Raw genomic sequence first — 16675 nt, 5'->3', positions numbered from 1 at the left:
CTCCTCTTCATCATCACCATCCTCCCGGTGTCCAACTTCAAAGTATTTTCTTCTGGCCGTTACAATGACGTTTTATTGATATTGAACGAGCCTTGACGTGCCGTCCCCACTGCCATCAGGTGATTTTATTCAGTCGGGGGAAGCCACGTATGCCTTGTGGTTGCTGGCTCTAGCTACGGCAGGGAACCCCCAACTGGATGGAATCGCCTGTTCTTAGCCAGAAGAAAACCCGTAGACTGTATCACTGTGATCCAAGGGGGTTGATGTGTCCCAGGGAAGGTGGGGAGACGGCGCACCGGGGGGAACAGCCAGAGAAAGAGTAAAATGGGGTGGGGTTAAGGAGAGTGCGTAGGAGGATGGGTGAGAGAGAGTGGGCGAGTAGGTGGGTGGGTGGGTGGGAGAATCAGGAATATTTGGAGGACGTCTACGTACACAGAGGGTGAAAGTGGGCACCTCACAAGGGCGTGACGCAGGGGGTGGGGGTTGGGGGGTGGTAGTGGGTGAGGAAGGAGTTGGTGCGTTCAAGGCAGAGGGCGGTCTTCTGAGGTCTACCAGCTCCTTCACTCCGGCAGAAGGCGAGACCGATGTGGGTTCTACACGTTCTGAAGTCAGTCCTTCGTTGTGGTTCTCGTGGTAATGGCAGAGGTGGTGGAAGTGGTGGAAAGAGGAGAAGGAGGAGGGGGAGGGGGTGGAAGGGAGGGAGTGGCTGACAAGATATAGGGTTGGAGTAGAAGTATTTATAGAATTTGCCTAATAATATTTAGTGTTTTGGGGTAAATTGTGGGGCCGAAGTGTTGTGTATCATGTTGTGACGTATCTTATGTTACGTGGTGGCTACACACACACACACACACACACAAACACACACTGTCACTACGGCGACCCGGGTTCGAATCCTGCCCAGGGCTGAAATGATTTTAGTATCGCTGCACTTCGAGTCGTTACTCCAACTCGTGGGAAGGGAGTTGGGTGTGTGTGTGTGTGTGCGTGTAAGGTCACAGCATTACCCATAGATCGGTCATACGAGCTCTGAGCTCTCCTCCGGGAGGGAAATAGCTGTTGATCACGAGTCCAACACGTGATCCAAAGACCATGGTGAATCACACACACGCACACACACACACACACACACACACACACACACACACACACACACACACACACACAACGTACACACGTCAGTGTACACATTGAACAAAACCATCTTACATTTGCATGCACAAGCATGCACAGATGCACGCCAACGCACACTTTCATTGGACTTTTGCTTGTCGCCAAGAACAGTCGGCTGACTGTCTTATATCTTCAAGACGCCATGTCGTCTATGATCTTTTGGAAATGAACCGACGTTGGGATGGAAGGCAAGTCCATAAGTGCTTTTAACGGGTGAAATAATTTACAAAATTGAGAAAGAGAGAGAGAGAGAGAGAGACAGGAATATGGAAAGGTATCAATAGGAAGATAAGAATGAAGGACCAAAAGGCCTGCAATAGATTCCATGCCCTTTACCACCTGTCACCCCCATCCATAAAGTTGTTTAACATTTTCTAACAACCGATAGTTTCGTTGCTCACTACATGGTTACTAAGTATATTCCATTCGTTGACCACCCTATTAGTAAACCAATTCTTGTCTGTTTCCTTCTTAAATCTAAATTTGTCCAATTTAAACCCTTTACTGCGAGTCCTGCCCTGTTGTCTTAATATAATGACTTTGGTTGCGTCACCCTTGTTAAAACCTTTGATCCATTTGAACACCTCTATTAGATCAGCCCGCACTCTGCATCTTTCCAGAAAGTGTAAGTTAAAGGTCAGATATCAACAGATATACCATTCACTAAAAATCATCGAAAAAGTACTTTTTAAAAGCATACAAATAAAGTTTTTACCCATTACAGAAGAATTTATTCAGAAAATTCACTTTTAATTGCGCCTCGCATACCACTTTTCCGAAGTCTAGATATTCAGAATAACAATATTGTTTGTTTGGCAACTGTGATGTCACGAACGCGGAATTCCCCGAACCTTTCCCGAAGCGCACGGGCGGAATGTTTCGAATAGCAGACGACGCAATGAAATGAAGACAAAACTGTTTTTTGCCAAATGTAGATGGTGGAATTATATAGAATACTGTCAGTATGTTTTTTTATGTACATTAAACTGTAAATACAAAAAGTTATTGAAGTCTTGATATCTGACCTTTAAAGGTCAGATATCAAGACTTAAAGTGTGAAAAGATAGAAGATTAGTCACACATGACTTACCGTTGGAGAAACCATTCTGTGAGTCACGAATTAAACTATTTCTCGATGTGAGTCTATTAACTATTATTGATTCAAACATTTTACTTAACACTAATGTCAAACTGATTGGCCTGTAGTTGCATATAGACGATTTATCTCCCTTTTTGAAAACATGAACGTTTGCCTGCCCCCAAGCAATAGGCACAAAACCACTGTCTACCGACTTGTTAAATATTTCTGTTAACTGGTCGCATATTTCAAATTTACACTCTTTAAGCACTTGGATAAATGTCTAGACCCGGGGATTTTGTAGCTTTAAGTCTTTAAATCTGTTTGACTACTACTACCTTACTAATGCTGATATTAGATAGTTTACTTTCTTCATCAACACTGAAAATCGGATCGCAGTCAGGTACCTTATATAACATCTCCTTAGTAATAACTGAAAATATTTGTTAAACGCTTCACTCATTTTCCCCTCCGATTCTATAATGACATCGTCGTTTTTAATTGGACCTATCCTTTCCTTATTTTTTGTTCTGTAGAGATGAAAGAAGCCCTTTGGGTTGGATCTCGCTTGTCTAGCAACCTTAATTTCATAGTTACAGTACGTTTCGCTGTGCGCGTCTTCTTTTTAACCAGTCTTGCCAGATAGTTATATTTGGATCTAAGGTGTTTTCCCCATAAAGTCCTATTTTCATTTCGAACTCGTGTTTCAGCCTGTCCGACATCCATTTGGAAGTATTACTATGCTTCCGTATTATCATGTAAAGTTTTTACACAAAAACACAGTAGGAGTGGCGACATTTCAAATCTTTCCAAAGAGATAAAATGAACATCACATAGAGACGACCTTAGATATCTTTCAATAACGACAATTTAGCTGGATTATTATTTATGATGATATTTATTCTCTGAAAGTTGTTATTTATACAACCTTTGGGGGTTATTTTTTATATTGGATGTGATAGTGTATGTGCGCGCGAGCGTGTGTGTGTACGTTGTTTACGTATGTAAACACACACATTCGTATGTAAACACACACATTACGTAAGTACACACACACATTCGTTTGGTCATTTGTACGCTCTCTAACGGGTCATTATCGTCCTCATCTCTTCGACTACAAAAACTAAACATCTTGCAGGTGGACGTTATACACATTACGGTCACGTCTCGCGCGCACGCACACACACACACACACACACACACTCACTCACACACACGCACACACACTCGGATGGCGCAGTGGTAGCGTCCGCGGCCGTCACTACGGCAACCCGGGTTCGAATCCCACCCAGGACTGAAATAATGTCAGTATCGCTGCGCTGTGAGTCGTTACTCCAACTCTCGTGGGCGGGGAGTTGGATGTGCGTGTAAGGTCACATCTTTACCCATAGATCGGTGATATATGGACTGTGAGCTCTCTTTTGGGAGAGAAATAGCTGTTAATCACGAGTCCAACACGTGATCCAAGACCATGATAAAACGCACACACAACACACAGCACACAACACACATAACACATAACACACCCATCGTACCTTAAACGTATATCACTTAGGCTTAGTCTTTTCGTAAACAAAACCCAAATAGGAATGAGGAGGGTGGACGGTGAGGTGGGTTGGGTGGGGGATCTATAAGAGGAGGTGTTTGGGAAGCTTGGTTTCGCTTATAACAAGGAAGAGGCATAAATAATGGCGTTTTTTGTCATTTTTATGTTTTATATATATATGTACATGTTTATTTAATAATGAGTTGGTCCGTGGTTATGTTTGTGTTATACATGGGGGTGGTTGATGACAGTTACCCCCGCAGGAAGTTTGATTTTTTTATCATTTTATTTTGATTTAATTTTTTTTATTTTTCTTTTTTCCTGCCGTTTGGGAAGTTGTTTCTGTCTCAGTCAAGGTGCAGTGCCCCGTTCATTTGTGTCGTTCGTAGAGATAATTTCGTTTAAGTAATTTCAGCATTTATTTATTTATTCATTTATTTATCTAATTGTTTATTTTCGTCATCTGTGCATTTTTGGTGATAAAGTATCAGTCATTGGGAATTGTGGGTTGTGTATGTATGCGTGTACATGTATATAAGTATATATATGTGTATGTACGTGTGTATGCATAAATGTATACATGTATGTGTGCATATATGCATGTTTGTAAGTGTGTACCAAAGGCCCTTTTCCCCCATATAAGGGGGCTGGCCGAGCACACCCACACCCACATAAACAAATAAAATTCGTTCAAAACTCCCTCCCCAAATAGTCACCCCCCATCTCCCGCCACACTTTTCGAGGGAGAGGGAGGGGGTTGGGGGGCAAAAATCAGTGCAGTGAGACACAGGTCAGTCGCGTTGGAGGGTTAGCATTCTCTCGTTGTGTTCAGGCAAACGACAAACTATTGTGATCGTCTGAAGGTCTGGACGTCTCAGGAAGAATGGGAAAAAATGTCTGCATAATTTGCGTAGCAAATGCGTTTGGACTTTGTGATTATTTCTCAGATGCGTCGTCGCAGTTGGTAGAAGAGCAGAAATGTGTTTGTCACACCTGCGGTCACAAGTACGGCGCCAAACCCACTCATCTGTGGACCAACAGTCTGGATCCCCAACATGGTGCTCCAGAGCAACGAGGAGATCATTCACGGTCGTCAAGCTTGTGCTCCCGAGCACAGATGATTTGTAGTCCTAAAAGAGAACTCGGATTCTCTGTGGAAGAATTATCATTTCATATTTTCTAATAAATAACTTGAGTTACAAGTTTTCATTGTTGTGTGAAAGTAGTTAAAGTTGCATGGTTTTGAAGATGAGTCTTTTTAGACATTTTATGATGCTCTAGAATTATGGTGTTATGATCATCTAGTAGGCGGCTGTTAGGAGCCTTCGGGCGTGTGCTCCCCAGTGTGTCTTGATTTGGGAGTTCTCTCATTTTCTCATAGATTAAAAAAACATACGATATATATATATATATATATATATATATGTGTGTGTGTGTGTGTGTGTGTATGTATTTACTGGTTTTGTATTTTCGCCACCATGTCGTCTCAGTCGTAATCCGTTTGGAATCCGACAGCTGACACCTCCAGAGCTTGACTAAGTCGGTTCAAGCACACGCACGAGGCGTTACAAGCAGGTTTATTGTACGTTCCCAGCGCAGGCGAAAGCGCAAGCGAGCGCGCGCGCGCAAACACACACACACACACACACACACACACACACACACACACACACACACACACACACACACACACACACAGGGCTGAAATAATTTCAGAATCGCTGTGCTGCGGGTTGTTACTCCAACTCGTGGGCGAGGAATTGGGGGGGAGGAGTGCGTGTAAGGTCACAGTATTACCCATAGATCGGTCATACGAGCTCTGAGCTCTCATCCGAAGGTTAATAACTGTCTATCACGAGTCCAACACGTGATCCAAGACCATGGTGAATCACACACACGTACACACATACACACACACACACACACACACATGTACACATGCACACATGCACACACATGCAGTACAGGCTTGATTTAGTGAATTAGCGTTCGTTCAAGTACTTAAACGCTCAGATGAATGGTAAGAGTATGCAGGAGGGGACGACTGGCTGCGGCGGCGGCGGCGGCTGGCTGCGGTGGCGGCGTGCTCCAGCCGCAGTTGCGGGCGAGTACGTCATCTTCCCATTGTGAGTTCGTTGCGTCATCGCCCCAAGTGTTGTGTTGACCACTCGCCGCCGCCGCCTACTCCTCCTCCTCCTCCTCCTCCTCCTCCTCCTCCTCCTCCTCCTCCTCCTCCTCCTCCTCCTCCTCCTCCTCCTCCTCCTCCTCTTTCTCCTCCTCTTCTTCCTCCTCTTTTCCTCATTATTTCCACCTCATCATCATTTCTTCCTCCTCCTGTTCCTTTTTTGCGCCTCCTTCTTACAAAGGATTACAAAGGAGGAGGATGCTGACAGGATACCTTTTAGTCCATAACTGGGTCGGATGAGAAATAATGGTGATAATGATAAATTGAAACAATAATAATATAAGTAATTATAAATAAAATAAAGGAATAGGTAAAGTTAAATAATAAGCAGGTAAATAGTAAATAATAATAAATGGACAGATAAATAATAGTAATTAAATAGTAATAAACAGACAACTAATAACAAACAAATAATATAAAATAAATAACAGGCATTACAGCATCTGGCTTAGGTGTTTATCTAAAGGATTCTTAAAGCTTCGAACTGAACTACATTGCACTGCCTCTGCAGGAAGTTTATTCCATTCATTAACTACACGATTAGCGAAGTTGTTTCTACCCACTTCCAAATTGAATTTATTTCCTGACTGTTTGAGACCATTATTTCTTGTCAGATTCTGATTCATTGTGAAAATTTTCTCACTTTTGATGTCAATCCCCTTTAGAATCTTAAAGGTCTGTATCAAGTCGCCTGTGAATCTACGCTTTTTAGTCGATTTTCGTATGATTTATTTTTTATATTTGAAATAATTTTGTGGCTCACCGTTGTACTTTTTCCAGTCTGTCAATGTCTTAAATGAGATTCGGTGACCAGACGGAAACGGCTTATACTTCTTCTCTTCCTCTTGCTTCTCCTTGTCGTTGTCGCTCTTCCTACTCCTCGTCAACCCACCAACAAGGACTCCCGCTTGTACTCTCACCCATGCACTCCCAGGCACCTGGGGGAGTGTCCCGCCCCTTGGTCCTGCCCCCCTAGTTCCTTGTGATATGTCCCCCCCCCCCCAATTCTTCCATCGACCTTTGGCGCCAGCTGAAAGACCTCTTGAGGTTGGCACCTGGAGTTTTCCCAAACCCGGGCACTCTTTTGGCACTTCCAGGCACATTTACTATGGAAGTGGCACTTCATTAACCTCTCCAGCGACCCCCCCCCCTCTCTCTCTCTCTCTCTCTCTCTCTCTCTCTCTCTCTCTCTCTCTCTCTCTCTATATATATATATATATATATATATATATATATATATATATATATATATATATATATATATATCACACACCTGCATTTCGCCCAAAACACACGTCCCCCAATGGGATATCGCCCAACACACTCGAAGCTAATCTAGTTAGAATCCCTACATGCAAAACAGCAAATTGAGAGAGAGAGAGAGATAGCAACAGCCAATTGTGTAGAGGGTCACCCAACCTGTCTGGTATGTACCGGAAATTGAATATGGAAAGCGCCAAAGACATTTGCATATGCAAAGTACCCTCCGCCGGTTCCTCCGTTGCACTTAGTTGTGCGTGTGTGTGTTAGTGTGCATGTGTTTCCAGTATCCCCATGGAAACCCCACCCGTTTCCGATCGTCCCCTCCCTTCCCCTCCTTCTCCCCCCCCTCCATTTCGACTCTTTCCCCCCTTTCTGTTCCCTCTCCTCCTTCCTCCTCCCCCACTCCTTTTCCCCTCCTCCCCCTCCGTACACCACCACCACTCCCTTGAGATCCCTTGGTGCCAGTCATGGCCCCGCGTCCACACTCGATCCAGGAAACCGTAGAAGGATGCTTGAGGGGGTGGAGGTCGGGGGAGGGGGGGTTGGAGGTTGTGGGTAGCTTGACGGTAGCCAGAAGAAAGACTGAAAAGATGGCGGAATGCTTGGGGAGGCTCGTCCCGTCTTTCTCTCTCTCTCTCTCTCTCTCCATCCATCCATCCATCCATCCATTTTTTGGCCCTCCTTCCATCTGCCCTCGCTCTTCCATCGTTCTCTCTTCACATGGACCTATCTTTTCACGTGATGCTCTGCTCAACCTCACCTGCTCTCTTATATTTGATTATTTAATTATTTACTAATAAACTTATTTATTTATTTGTATTTTTTCTGGTATGACGTTATTGGGTGGTTTGCCTTTTCTGGTTTCATAGACATGAGATACGCGCGCGCGAACACACACACACACACACACACACACACACACACACACACACACACACACACACACACACACACACACACACACACACACACACACCGCATGAACGCTCACACAGTACACTATACCCCGCGTATGACAGCACACTGTCGCTTCCAAAAATGTTGTCGCCATCTATGATTTTGCAACATTACAAGTGCATATGCTAGGTGGTATTGATATAATGCGGTTTATTTGTGTGTTTAATTATTTGTTTATTTATTGGTGTATTGGAAAAGAGGACAGGGGAGTCATATGAGACGTACAAAGAAAAGAAAAGAGAAGTAAAGCAAAAGGTAAAGGAGGCAAAGAGGAGAGCAGATGTGAAATGGGGTAGGAGTATGACAGAAAATTTTGAAAGTAATAAAAAGATGTTTTGGAAAGAAATTAAGAGAGGAAGAGGAGGCGAATCAAGTAGGGAAGAAAAGGTAAAAGGTACAGATGGAGAGATGATAATGGAAGAGATGGCAGTGAGGGGAAGATGGGCAGAATATTTTAGGGAGTTGCTGAATGTGAAGGAGGATAGGGAAGGAAAGATAGCTGCAGTGGGAAATGCGAAGAAAATGAGAGTGATGAGTGAGGAAAATGGAGGAGAAATAAGGAAGGATGAGGTGAAGGCAGTTGTTAAGATGATGAAAGCAGGTAAGGCACCTGGTCTGGATGGATGCCATGCAGAATGTCTGAAAAAGGGAGGTTCAGTGATGTTGGACTGGTTGGTGAGGTTATTTAATGTTTGCTGGAGAGAGGGTAGAGTACCGGAGGACTGGAGGAGTGCCTGTATAGTTCCTCTTTACAAGGGAAAAGGGGACAAGTGTGAATGTAGTAATTTCAGAGGGATTAGCCTGTTGAGTGTAGTAGGGAAGGCTTATGGGAGGATCTTAATTGAGAGGATTAGGAGAGGAACAGAAGGAGTAATTGGTGAGGAACAGTGTGGATTTAGGACGGGTAGAGGTTGTGTAGATCAGATCTTTGTGGTAAGACAGATATGTGAGAAAGCTATAGGAAAGGGGAAGGATGTTTTTTGGGCTTTTATGGATCTGGAAAAGGCTTATGATAGGGTAGACAGAAAGGCACTGTGGGAGGTTATGCAGATTTATGGGATAGGAGGAAAGCTTTTGGGAGCTGTCAAGAGTTTTTATGAGAGTAGTAGAGCATGTGTTAGGATTAGAAATGGAGAGAGTGAGTGGTTTGAAGTAAAGGTGGGACTTCGTCAAGGATGCGTTATGTCGCCCTGGCTGTTCAACTTATACATGGATGGGGTGGTGCGAGAGGTGAATGCTAGGGTAGTGAGTCAGGGATTGGAGATGGTTAAAGAAAATGGAGAAAAGTGGGAGGTGAGCCAGCTGTTGTTTGCGGACGACACTGCGCTTGTGGCAGGGTCAGAGGAAGGATTGAGGAAGCTGGTGGCAGAGTTTGGGAGAGTATGTGATAGAAGAAAGCTAAAGATAAATGTGGGTAAAAGTAAGGTGATGAGATGTACAAGGGGTGAAAGTGGCAGTAGACTGGAAGTGAACATTAAGGGAGAGCGACTGGAGGAAGTGGATAGTTTTAGATACTTGGGTGCAAGTGTAGCAGGAAAAGGTGGAGTGAAGGTGGAGGTAGAATGTAGATTGAGAGAAGCGAGTAAATGCCTTGGTGGTTTAAAGAGTGTAATGAGGAATAGACATTTGGGAATGGATGCGAAGAGGAGACTGTATGAAGAAGTGATTGTGCCAACAGCACTGTATGGGGCAGAAACGTGGAACATAAGAGAAGAAGAGAAGGAGTTTGAATGTGTTTGAGATGAGGTGTCTGAGAAGTATGGTGGGGGTTACTAGGCTGGATAGAGTGAGAAATGAGGAGGTGAGGAGGAGAACAGGGGTGAAAAAGGATTTGGGAGATAGGGTTGATGAAAGAATATTAGGATGGTTTGGACACATGGAAAGAATGAGTGAAGAAAGACTAGTAAAAGAGGTATGGAAGGCAGATGTGGAGGGAGTGAACATGAGGGGACGTCCTAGGATGAGGTGGATGGATGGGGTGAAGGGGGCTTTGGGGAAGAGGGGAATGTCTGTTGAGGAAGGAAGGGAGAGGACGGAAGACAGAGGTGAGTGGAGAATGGTTGTATATGGATGATGTTGTGACTGCATGAGGAGGAATGGGCGGGGGGGTGGGGGGTGGGGTAGTATGTGTGAGTAAATTTTGACGCAGCCCGAAGGGATTTCTCCCTGTCCTCGCCTTATATGCAAAGGGGGACGGAGAGGGGGGGTCGCCGATTAAATGAAGCGGCCTGGCTGTGGATGTACTGTGTCTTGCGACACTGCTTCTGACCCAGGGCGGTGGGCAGGGTGCAGGGATGACCCGTCATCCAGGAGGTGCTCAGATGAGAGGAAGGGTGGGAGGGGTGTGGAGTGTATTTAGGGATGAAATGGGTGGGAGTGTTTTTATGCCTTTCCCTTTTTGGCTACCTCCCTTGGAAGGGGGAAAAAGCCTTGGTATATGTATGTATGTATGTATGTATGTATTGGAAACTTAATTGGTTTGGAGCGAAAACTTCTTGTTTCTTTTTAACTGTGTACTGTATAGGCGTGTACAGTACACAGTGGCAGTGCACCAGCTCCACAAAGGTGCACACGCTGCTCGCACAGGCTGACATTGACTCTTGCCTTGGCTCTGCCCACCCCAAGCCACTTTCTCCCCGCCAGCAGTCTTCCCTTTTTTTTGTTTGTGCCTCCTCCCTCCTCCTTCCTTCCTCCTTTATCTTAAATTCTTTGTTTAATTCCATCTCCTACCCCTTTTCCTCAGCAACCAAGCCCCAACCTCCCCCACGAACACACACACACACACACACACACACACACACACACATCATTGCAGATCAACCCCCACCCCCTAATTTCCCCCTCCCCCCACTCCCTGTCTTCCCTCTTCCCCCACAGCTGCACCACTCTCCTTCATGCAGTACTCTTGGCCAACTCCTCTCCCCCTGACCCCCCGTCTACTCTTAGGCCGCCCCCCCACCACCACCACCACGACCCTGGGACCCGTTACCCTCCTCACGTTCCATTGAAACTTGCTACTTCCTCTCTCTCTCTCTCTCTCTCTCTCTCTCTCTCTCTCTCTCTCTCTCTCTCTCTCTCTCCTCTCCTCTCCCCTCCCCTCCCCTCCCCCTCCTTTAAACCTCTCACTGCAGTATGAGGCATTGGCTCTATAAGCTTTATGCAATCAGTACCTTGGGGGGGGGGCATAGGGGAGTGGCCCCTGCGGACCAGGGTCGCTTAGCATTCATTTATGATTGGGTACTTAACTTGAAGAGAGAGAATAAAAAAGCAGCAGAGATTAACTTCCGATTATAAGAGAGTGCTGTGTGACTCTGGTCCTTAGGGATACCACTACAGTCCCAGTACGGGGCCCAATGGAACAACGCCGGCTAGCGTTAACCTGAACAGAATTGGTCAAGGGCGTCGACAGTTCGCCTCCCCACCTCTGTGTAGGAACTTGTCTCAACTGGATAAAATCGCCAGACAACGGGTAGTATGACCCAGACTACGGCGAAGAATTTAGTGAAATAGTTCTTGAACATAATAATCAAAATAATAGTAATAGTGATAGTAAAGATAAAAGTAATAATAATACCCACTACCGACGAATAGTACGAAGGATTTATAGAGCATAGTATCACATGATAGGGAACCACTATGCTCTATGTACTCTGCCCACGGCGCCGCCTCCCCCAGGGAGGTGGGCGGCGCAGGGGGGGGGAGGCACAGTTGCAACCATCTTCTGCAGAGGACTTTAGTGGGCGTATATATGCATGTGTGTGTGTGTGTGTGTGTGTGTGTACCTGGTAATCCGTCTGCATGATTCGGATGTGGATCGGCATGAGAGACGTTGCTGCTGCATGATGCTGCTGCTCGTGCACCTTTAAAACCGGAGCAAGTCGATCCAGCCTCGGCGGCGGGAACGGGGAGGCGGGAGGCGGGGGAGGGCCCCGCCATGACCGGGTCCCTGGGTTCGGAAAGCGGTTCGTCACAAAGAAAAGAGAAAAATATAAAATGATAATAATGATGATGATAATTAGAAAATAAAAGAACGAAAATTCATAATGTTTAGATATATATAATTGTGTTTGCGTTTGAGAGTGAGTGGGTGGGTGGGTGGGTGTGGTTATGGAATTAGTTCACCAGCGCTTCTATCCATGTGGACAGTCGTGCCGCTATCTTGTGTATTTACCCAATTGTAATGTACGAGAAAGGAGCAACGTTCGTGGGGTCCTGTCTCTTATTCTCCAGTATTATCACGTGTGTGTGTGTGCGCACGCGTGCGTGTATGTATGTGTATATATTTACACAAATGAAATGAATTGGGGTATACTATTGATAAAATTGAGTTTATGTTCAAGTGCTTGTGCATGCAGTGTTTGTGTGGGCTTTGTTGAATGCCCCCCCCCCACACTCAGTGTTGCCAATCAAAGGTCACAGGTTTTATCCTCTCTGTTGTCCTAGCGACGAAGCGAGTGAAGCACAGGCTCCACAGCGGCATTCCGTTGCGGTGAACGTCGTTGGCAGAACAAGCCATAGTGTTGGCAGGGCGGTGTGACATGTTGGCTAGTGGGAAGGAAGGTAATGTTTTTTAGTGGCAGCTGACATGGTGAAAGTCGCCACAGTGAAAGGACCAGTGTGTGTGTGTGTGTGTGTGTGTGTGTGTGTGTGTGTGTGTGTGTGTGTGTGATTCACCATGGTCTTGGTTCACGTGTTGGACTCGTGATCATCAGATATTTCCCTCTCTCGTATATGACCGATCTATTGGTAATGCTGTGACCTTACACGCACACACGCACCCAACTCCCCGCCCACTGTGTGTGTGCGTGCGTGGACTTTCCCCTGTAGTACGTAGCAGTTAATGCAGACTTGGAATAATTCCAATTTAAATTCGGTTAGACTTTAATAATTTCTAGATTCTGCCTCCCGCAACTCAAATCCTAGCTATGCGAGCGTATTCACCATGGTCTTGGATAACGTGTTGGACTCGTGATCGACAGTTATTAACCTCCCGGATGAGCTCAGAGCTCGTATGACCAATCTATGGGTAATACTGTGACCATACACGCACACAACTCCCCGCCCACGAGAGTTGGAGTAACACCCCGCAGCGCAGCAATACTGAAATTATTTCAGCCCGGGTCGGGAGTCGAACCCGGATCGCCGTAGTGGCAGGCGAGATATCTAACCACAGCACCACGAGGTGTGTGCTTGTGTGTGTGTGCGCGCGCGCGCTTGTGTGTGAGAATACGAGTGACTAATAATTTTAGTGATAATGATGACAAACTTATGAAAACCGCGATATGATATTAGAAATCTGTATGTACAAAAAACTAGCAGTTTCACATAATTATGTGACTAAAACTAAACGGCAAAAGTGTATTATATATTACACTCAGGTCACGTGACTTACCGTTTATCAATAGTTATGGGTTATAGATAAGACGATAGTGATACTTATTATTTTTTCATTACTACTGTTGATTATTTATTAATTTATTTGTATATTTCTATTCCCCCATTATATATATATATATGTATATAGATATATGTATATATATGTGTATATATATATATAATATGTATATATATGTGTATATATATATATAATATATATATATATATATATATATATATATAATATATTTTGCTGTTTTACTCTGCCATTGCACCCCCACCCCCCCCAAAGATGAATCCGGTCGCAGCGATAGTAGCCCCCTAGTGTTGGGATACGTGGAGCGGCTTATCGCCTTAAATCAAGAACATCATCGTCTGTATCATCGATCCACGTCCTCCTGCAGTAGCGACAGACGACGGGTTCTTCTTTAGTGCCGGCTGTGTCATTATTATTATTATTATTATTTACTCGCTTCTCTCAATCTACATTCTACCTCCACTTTCACTCCACCTTTCCCTGCCACATTTGCACCCAAGTATCTAAAACTATCCACTTCCTCCAGTCGCTCTCCCTTAATGCTCACTTCCAGTCTACTGCCACTTTCACCCTTTGTACATCTCATCACCTTACTTTTACCCACATTTATCTTTAGCTTTCTTCTATCACATACTCTCCCAAACTCTGCCACCAACTTCCTCAGTCCCTCCACCGATCCTGCCACAAGCGCAGTGTCATCCGCAAACAACAGCTGGCTCACCTCCCACTTTTCTCCATTTTCTTTAACCATCTCCAATCCCTTGCCCACTACCCTTGCATTTACCTCTCGCACCACCCCATCCATGTATAAGTTGAACAGCCAGGGCGACAAAACGCATCCTTGACGAAGTCCCACCTTTACCTCAAACCACTCACTCTCTCCATTTCCAATCCTGACACAAGCTCTACTACTCTCATAAAAACTCTTGACAGCTCCTAGAAGCTTTCCTCCTATCCCGTATATCTGCATGACCTCCCACAGTGCCGTCCTGTCTACCCTATCATAAGCCTTTTCCAGATCCATAAAAGCCCAAAAAACATCCTTCCCCTTTCCTATAGCTTTCTCACATATCTGTCTTACCACAAAGATCTGATCTACACAACCTCTACCTGTCCCAAATCCACACTTCCTCACCAATTACTCCTTCTGTTCCTCTCCTAATCCTCTCAATCAAGATCCTCCCATAAGCCTTCCCAACTACACTCAACAAGCTAATCCCTCTGAAACTACTACATTCACACTTGTCCCCTTTTCCCTTGTAAAGAGGAACTATACAGGCACTCCTCCAGTCCTCCGGCACTCTACCCACTCTCCAACAAACATTAAATAACCTCACCAACCAGTCCACCATCACTGTACCTCCCTTTTTCAGACATTCCGCATGGCATCCATCCAGACCAGGTGCCTTACCTGCTTTCATCATCTTAACAACTGCCTTCACCTCATCCTTCCTTATTTCTCCTCCATTCTCCTCATCCATCACTCTCATTTTCTTCGCACTTCCCACTGCAGCAATCTTTCCTTCCCTATCCTCCTTCACATTTAGCAACTCCCTAAAATATTCTGCCCATCTTCCCCTTACTGCCCTCTCTTCCACTATCATCTCTCCATCTGCACCTTTTACCTTGTCTTCTCTACTTGATTCGCCTCCTCTTCCTCTCTTAATTTCTTACCAAAACATCTTTTTATTACTTTCAAAATTTCCTGTCAAACTCTTACCCCATTTCACATCTGCTCTCCTCTTTGCAACCTTTACCTTTTGCTTTACTTCTTTTCTTTTCTTTAATGCCTTGGTGGATTAAAGAGTGTAATGAGGAATAGACATTTGGGAATGGATGCTAAGAGGAGACTGTATGAAGGAGTGATTGTGCCAACAGCACTGTATGGGACAGAAACATGGAACATAAGAAAAGAAGAGAGAAGGAGTTTGAATGTGTTTGAGATGAGGTGTCTGAGAAGTATGATGGGGGTTACTAGGCTAGATAGAGTGAGAAATGAGGAGGTGAGGAGGAGAACAGGGGTGGAAAAGGAGCTGGGAGATAGGGTTGATGAAAGAATATTAGGATGGTTTGGACACATGGAAAGAATGAGTGAAGAAAGACTAGTAAAAGAGTTGTGGAAGGCAGATGTGGAGGGAGTGAACATGAGGGGACGTCCTAGGATGAGGTGGATGGATGGGGTGAAGGGGCTTTGGGGAAGAGGGGAATGTCTGTTGAGGAAGGACGGGAGAGGACAGAAGACAGGGGTGAATGGAGAATGGTTGTATATGGATGATGTGATTGCATGAGGTAGAATGGGCGGGTGGATGGGGGGTGAGGTAGTATGTGTGAGCAAAATTTGACGCAGCCCGAAGGGATTTCTCCCCGTCCTCTCATTTTATGCAATGGGGGGACGGAGAGGGGGGGTCGCCGATTTAATGAAGCGGCCTTGCTGTGGATGTGCTGTGTCTTGCGACACTGCTTCTGACCCAGGGCAGTGGACAAAGTGCAGGGATGACCCGTCATTCAGGAGGTGCTAAGATAAGAGGGAGGGTGGAGGGGTGTGGAGTGTATTCAGGGATGGAATGGGTGGGAATGATTTTATGCCTTTTTCTTTTTGGCTACCCTCCTTGTAAGGGGGAAAAAGCCTTGGTATATGTATGTATGTATGTATTATTATTATTATTATTATTAAATAATTATGCCTAGATTCCTGACATGTCCCCTAAGCCCCTTAACCTAATAATACTGTAATAATTATTTAATGATGATGATAATAATAATAGTAATAATAATAATAAAAATAATAACGACAATAACAACATAACCGGCACTACACTTAATGACCTTGCAGGGATACGATGTTTAGTGACCTAGAGAATAATGATAAACAAATAGATAAAATGACACTGCAGTGTCAACCCAGGAAGCGCCTCGATTTGGGGGGCTGCAGGAAGGGAACCAGGGTAATAGCCCCCCCCCCCCTTTCTTTTTGGGTTCCGTGAGGGTTTCGGCGTCTGTCTGGCGCATGTAGTGTCTGCAGTTTGATCTAAGCACGCGTCATATCAGGCGTAGTCCGGA

The 16675-nt window shown here is 44.9% G+C and overlaps 1 protein-coding gene across 18 annotated transcripts in view; it reads left to right on the top strand.

Annotated features, from left to right (window-relative positions):
* The window catches only part of tmod (tropomodulin), a 134583-nt gene that overhangs the window by 85519 nt on the left and 32389 nt on the right, over window positions 1-16675 (top strand). The window lies entirely within an intron of this gene.

Source organism: Oratosquilla oratoria, chromosome 6 (assembly GCF_046742065.1).
Source record: "Oratosquilla oratoria isolate Oo_2021 chromosome 6, ASM4674206v1, whole genome shotgun sequence".
NCBI classification, from domain to species: domain Eukaryota; kingdom Metazoa; phylum Arthropoda; class Malacostraca; order Stomatopoda; family Squillidae; genus Oratosquilla; species Oratosquilla oratoria.
This window is presented reverse-complemented; position numbering and strand designations above follow the sequence as displayed.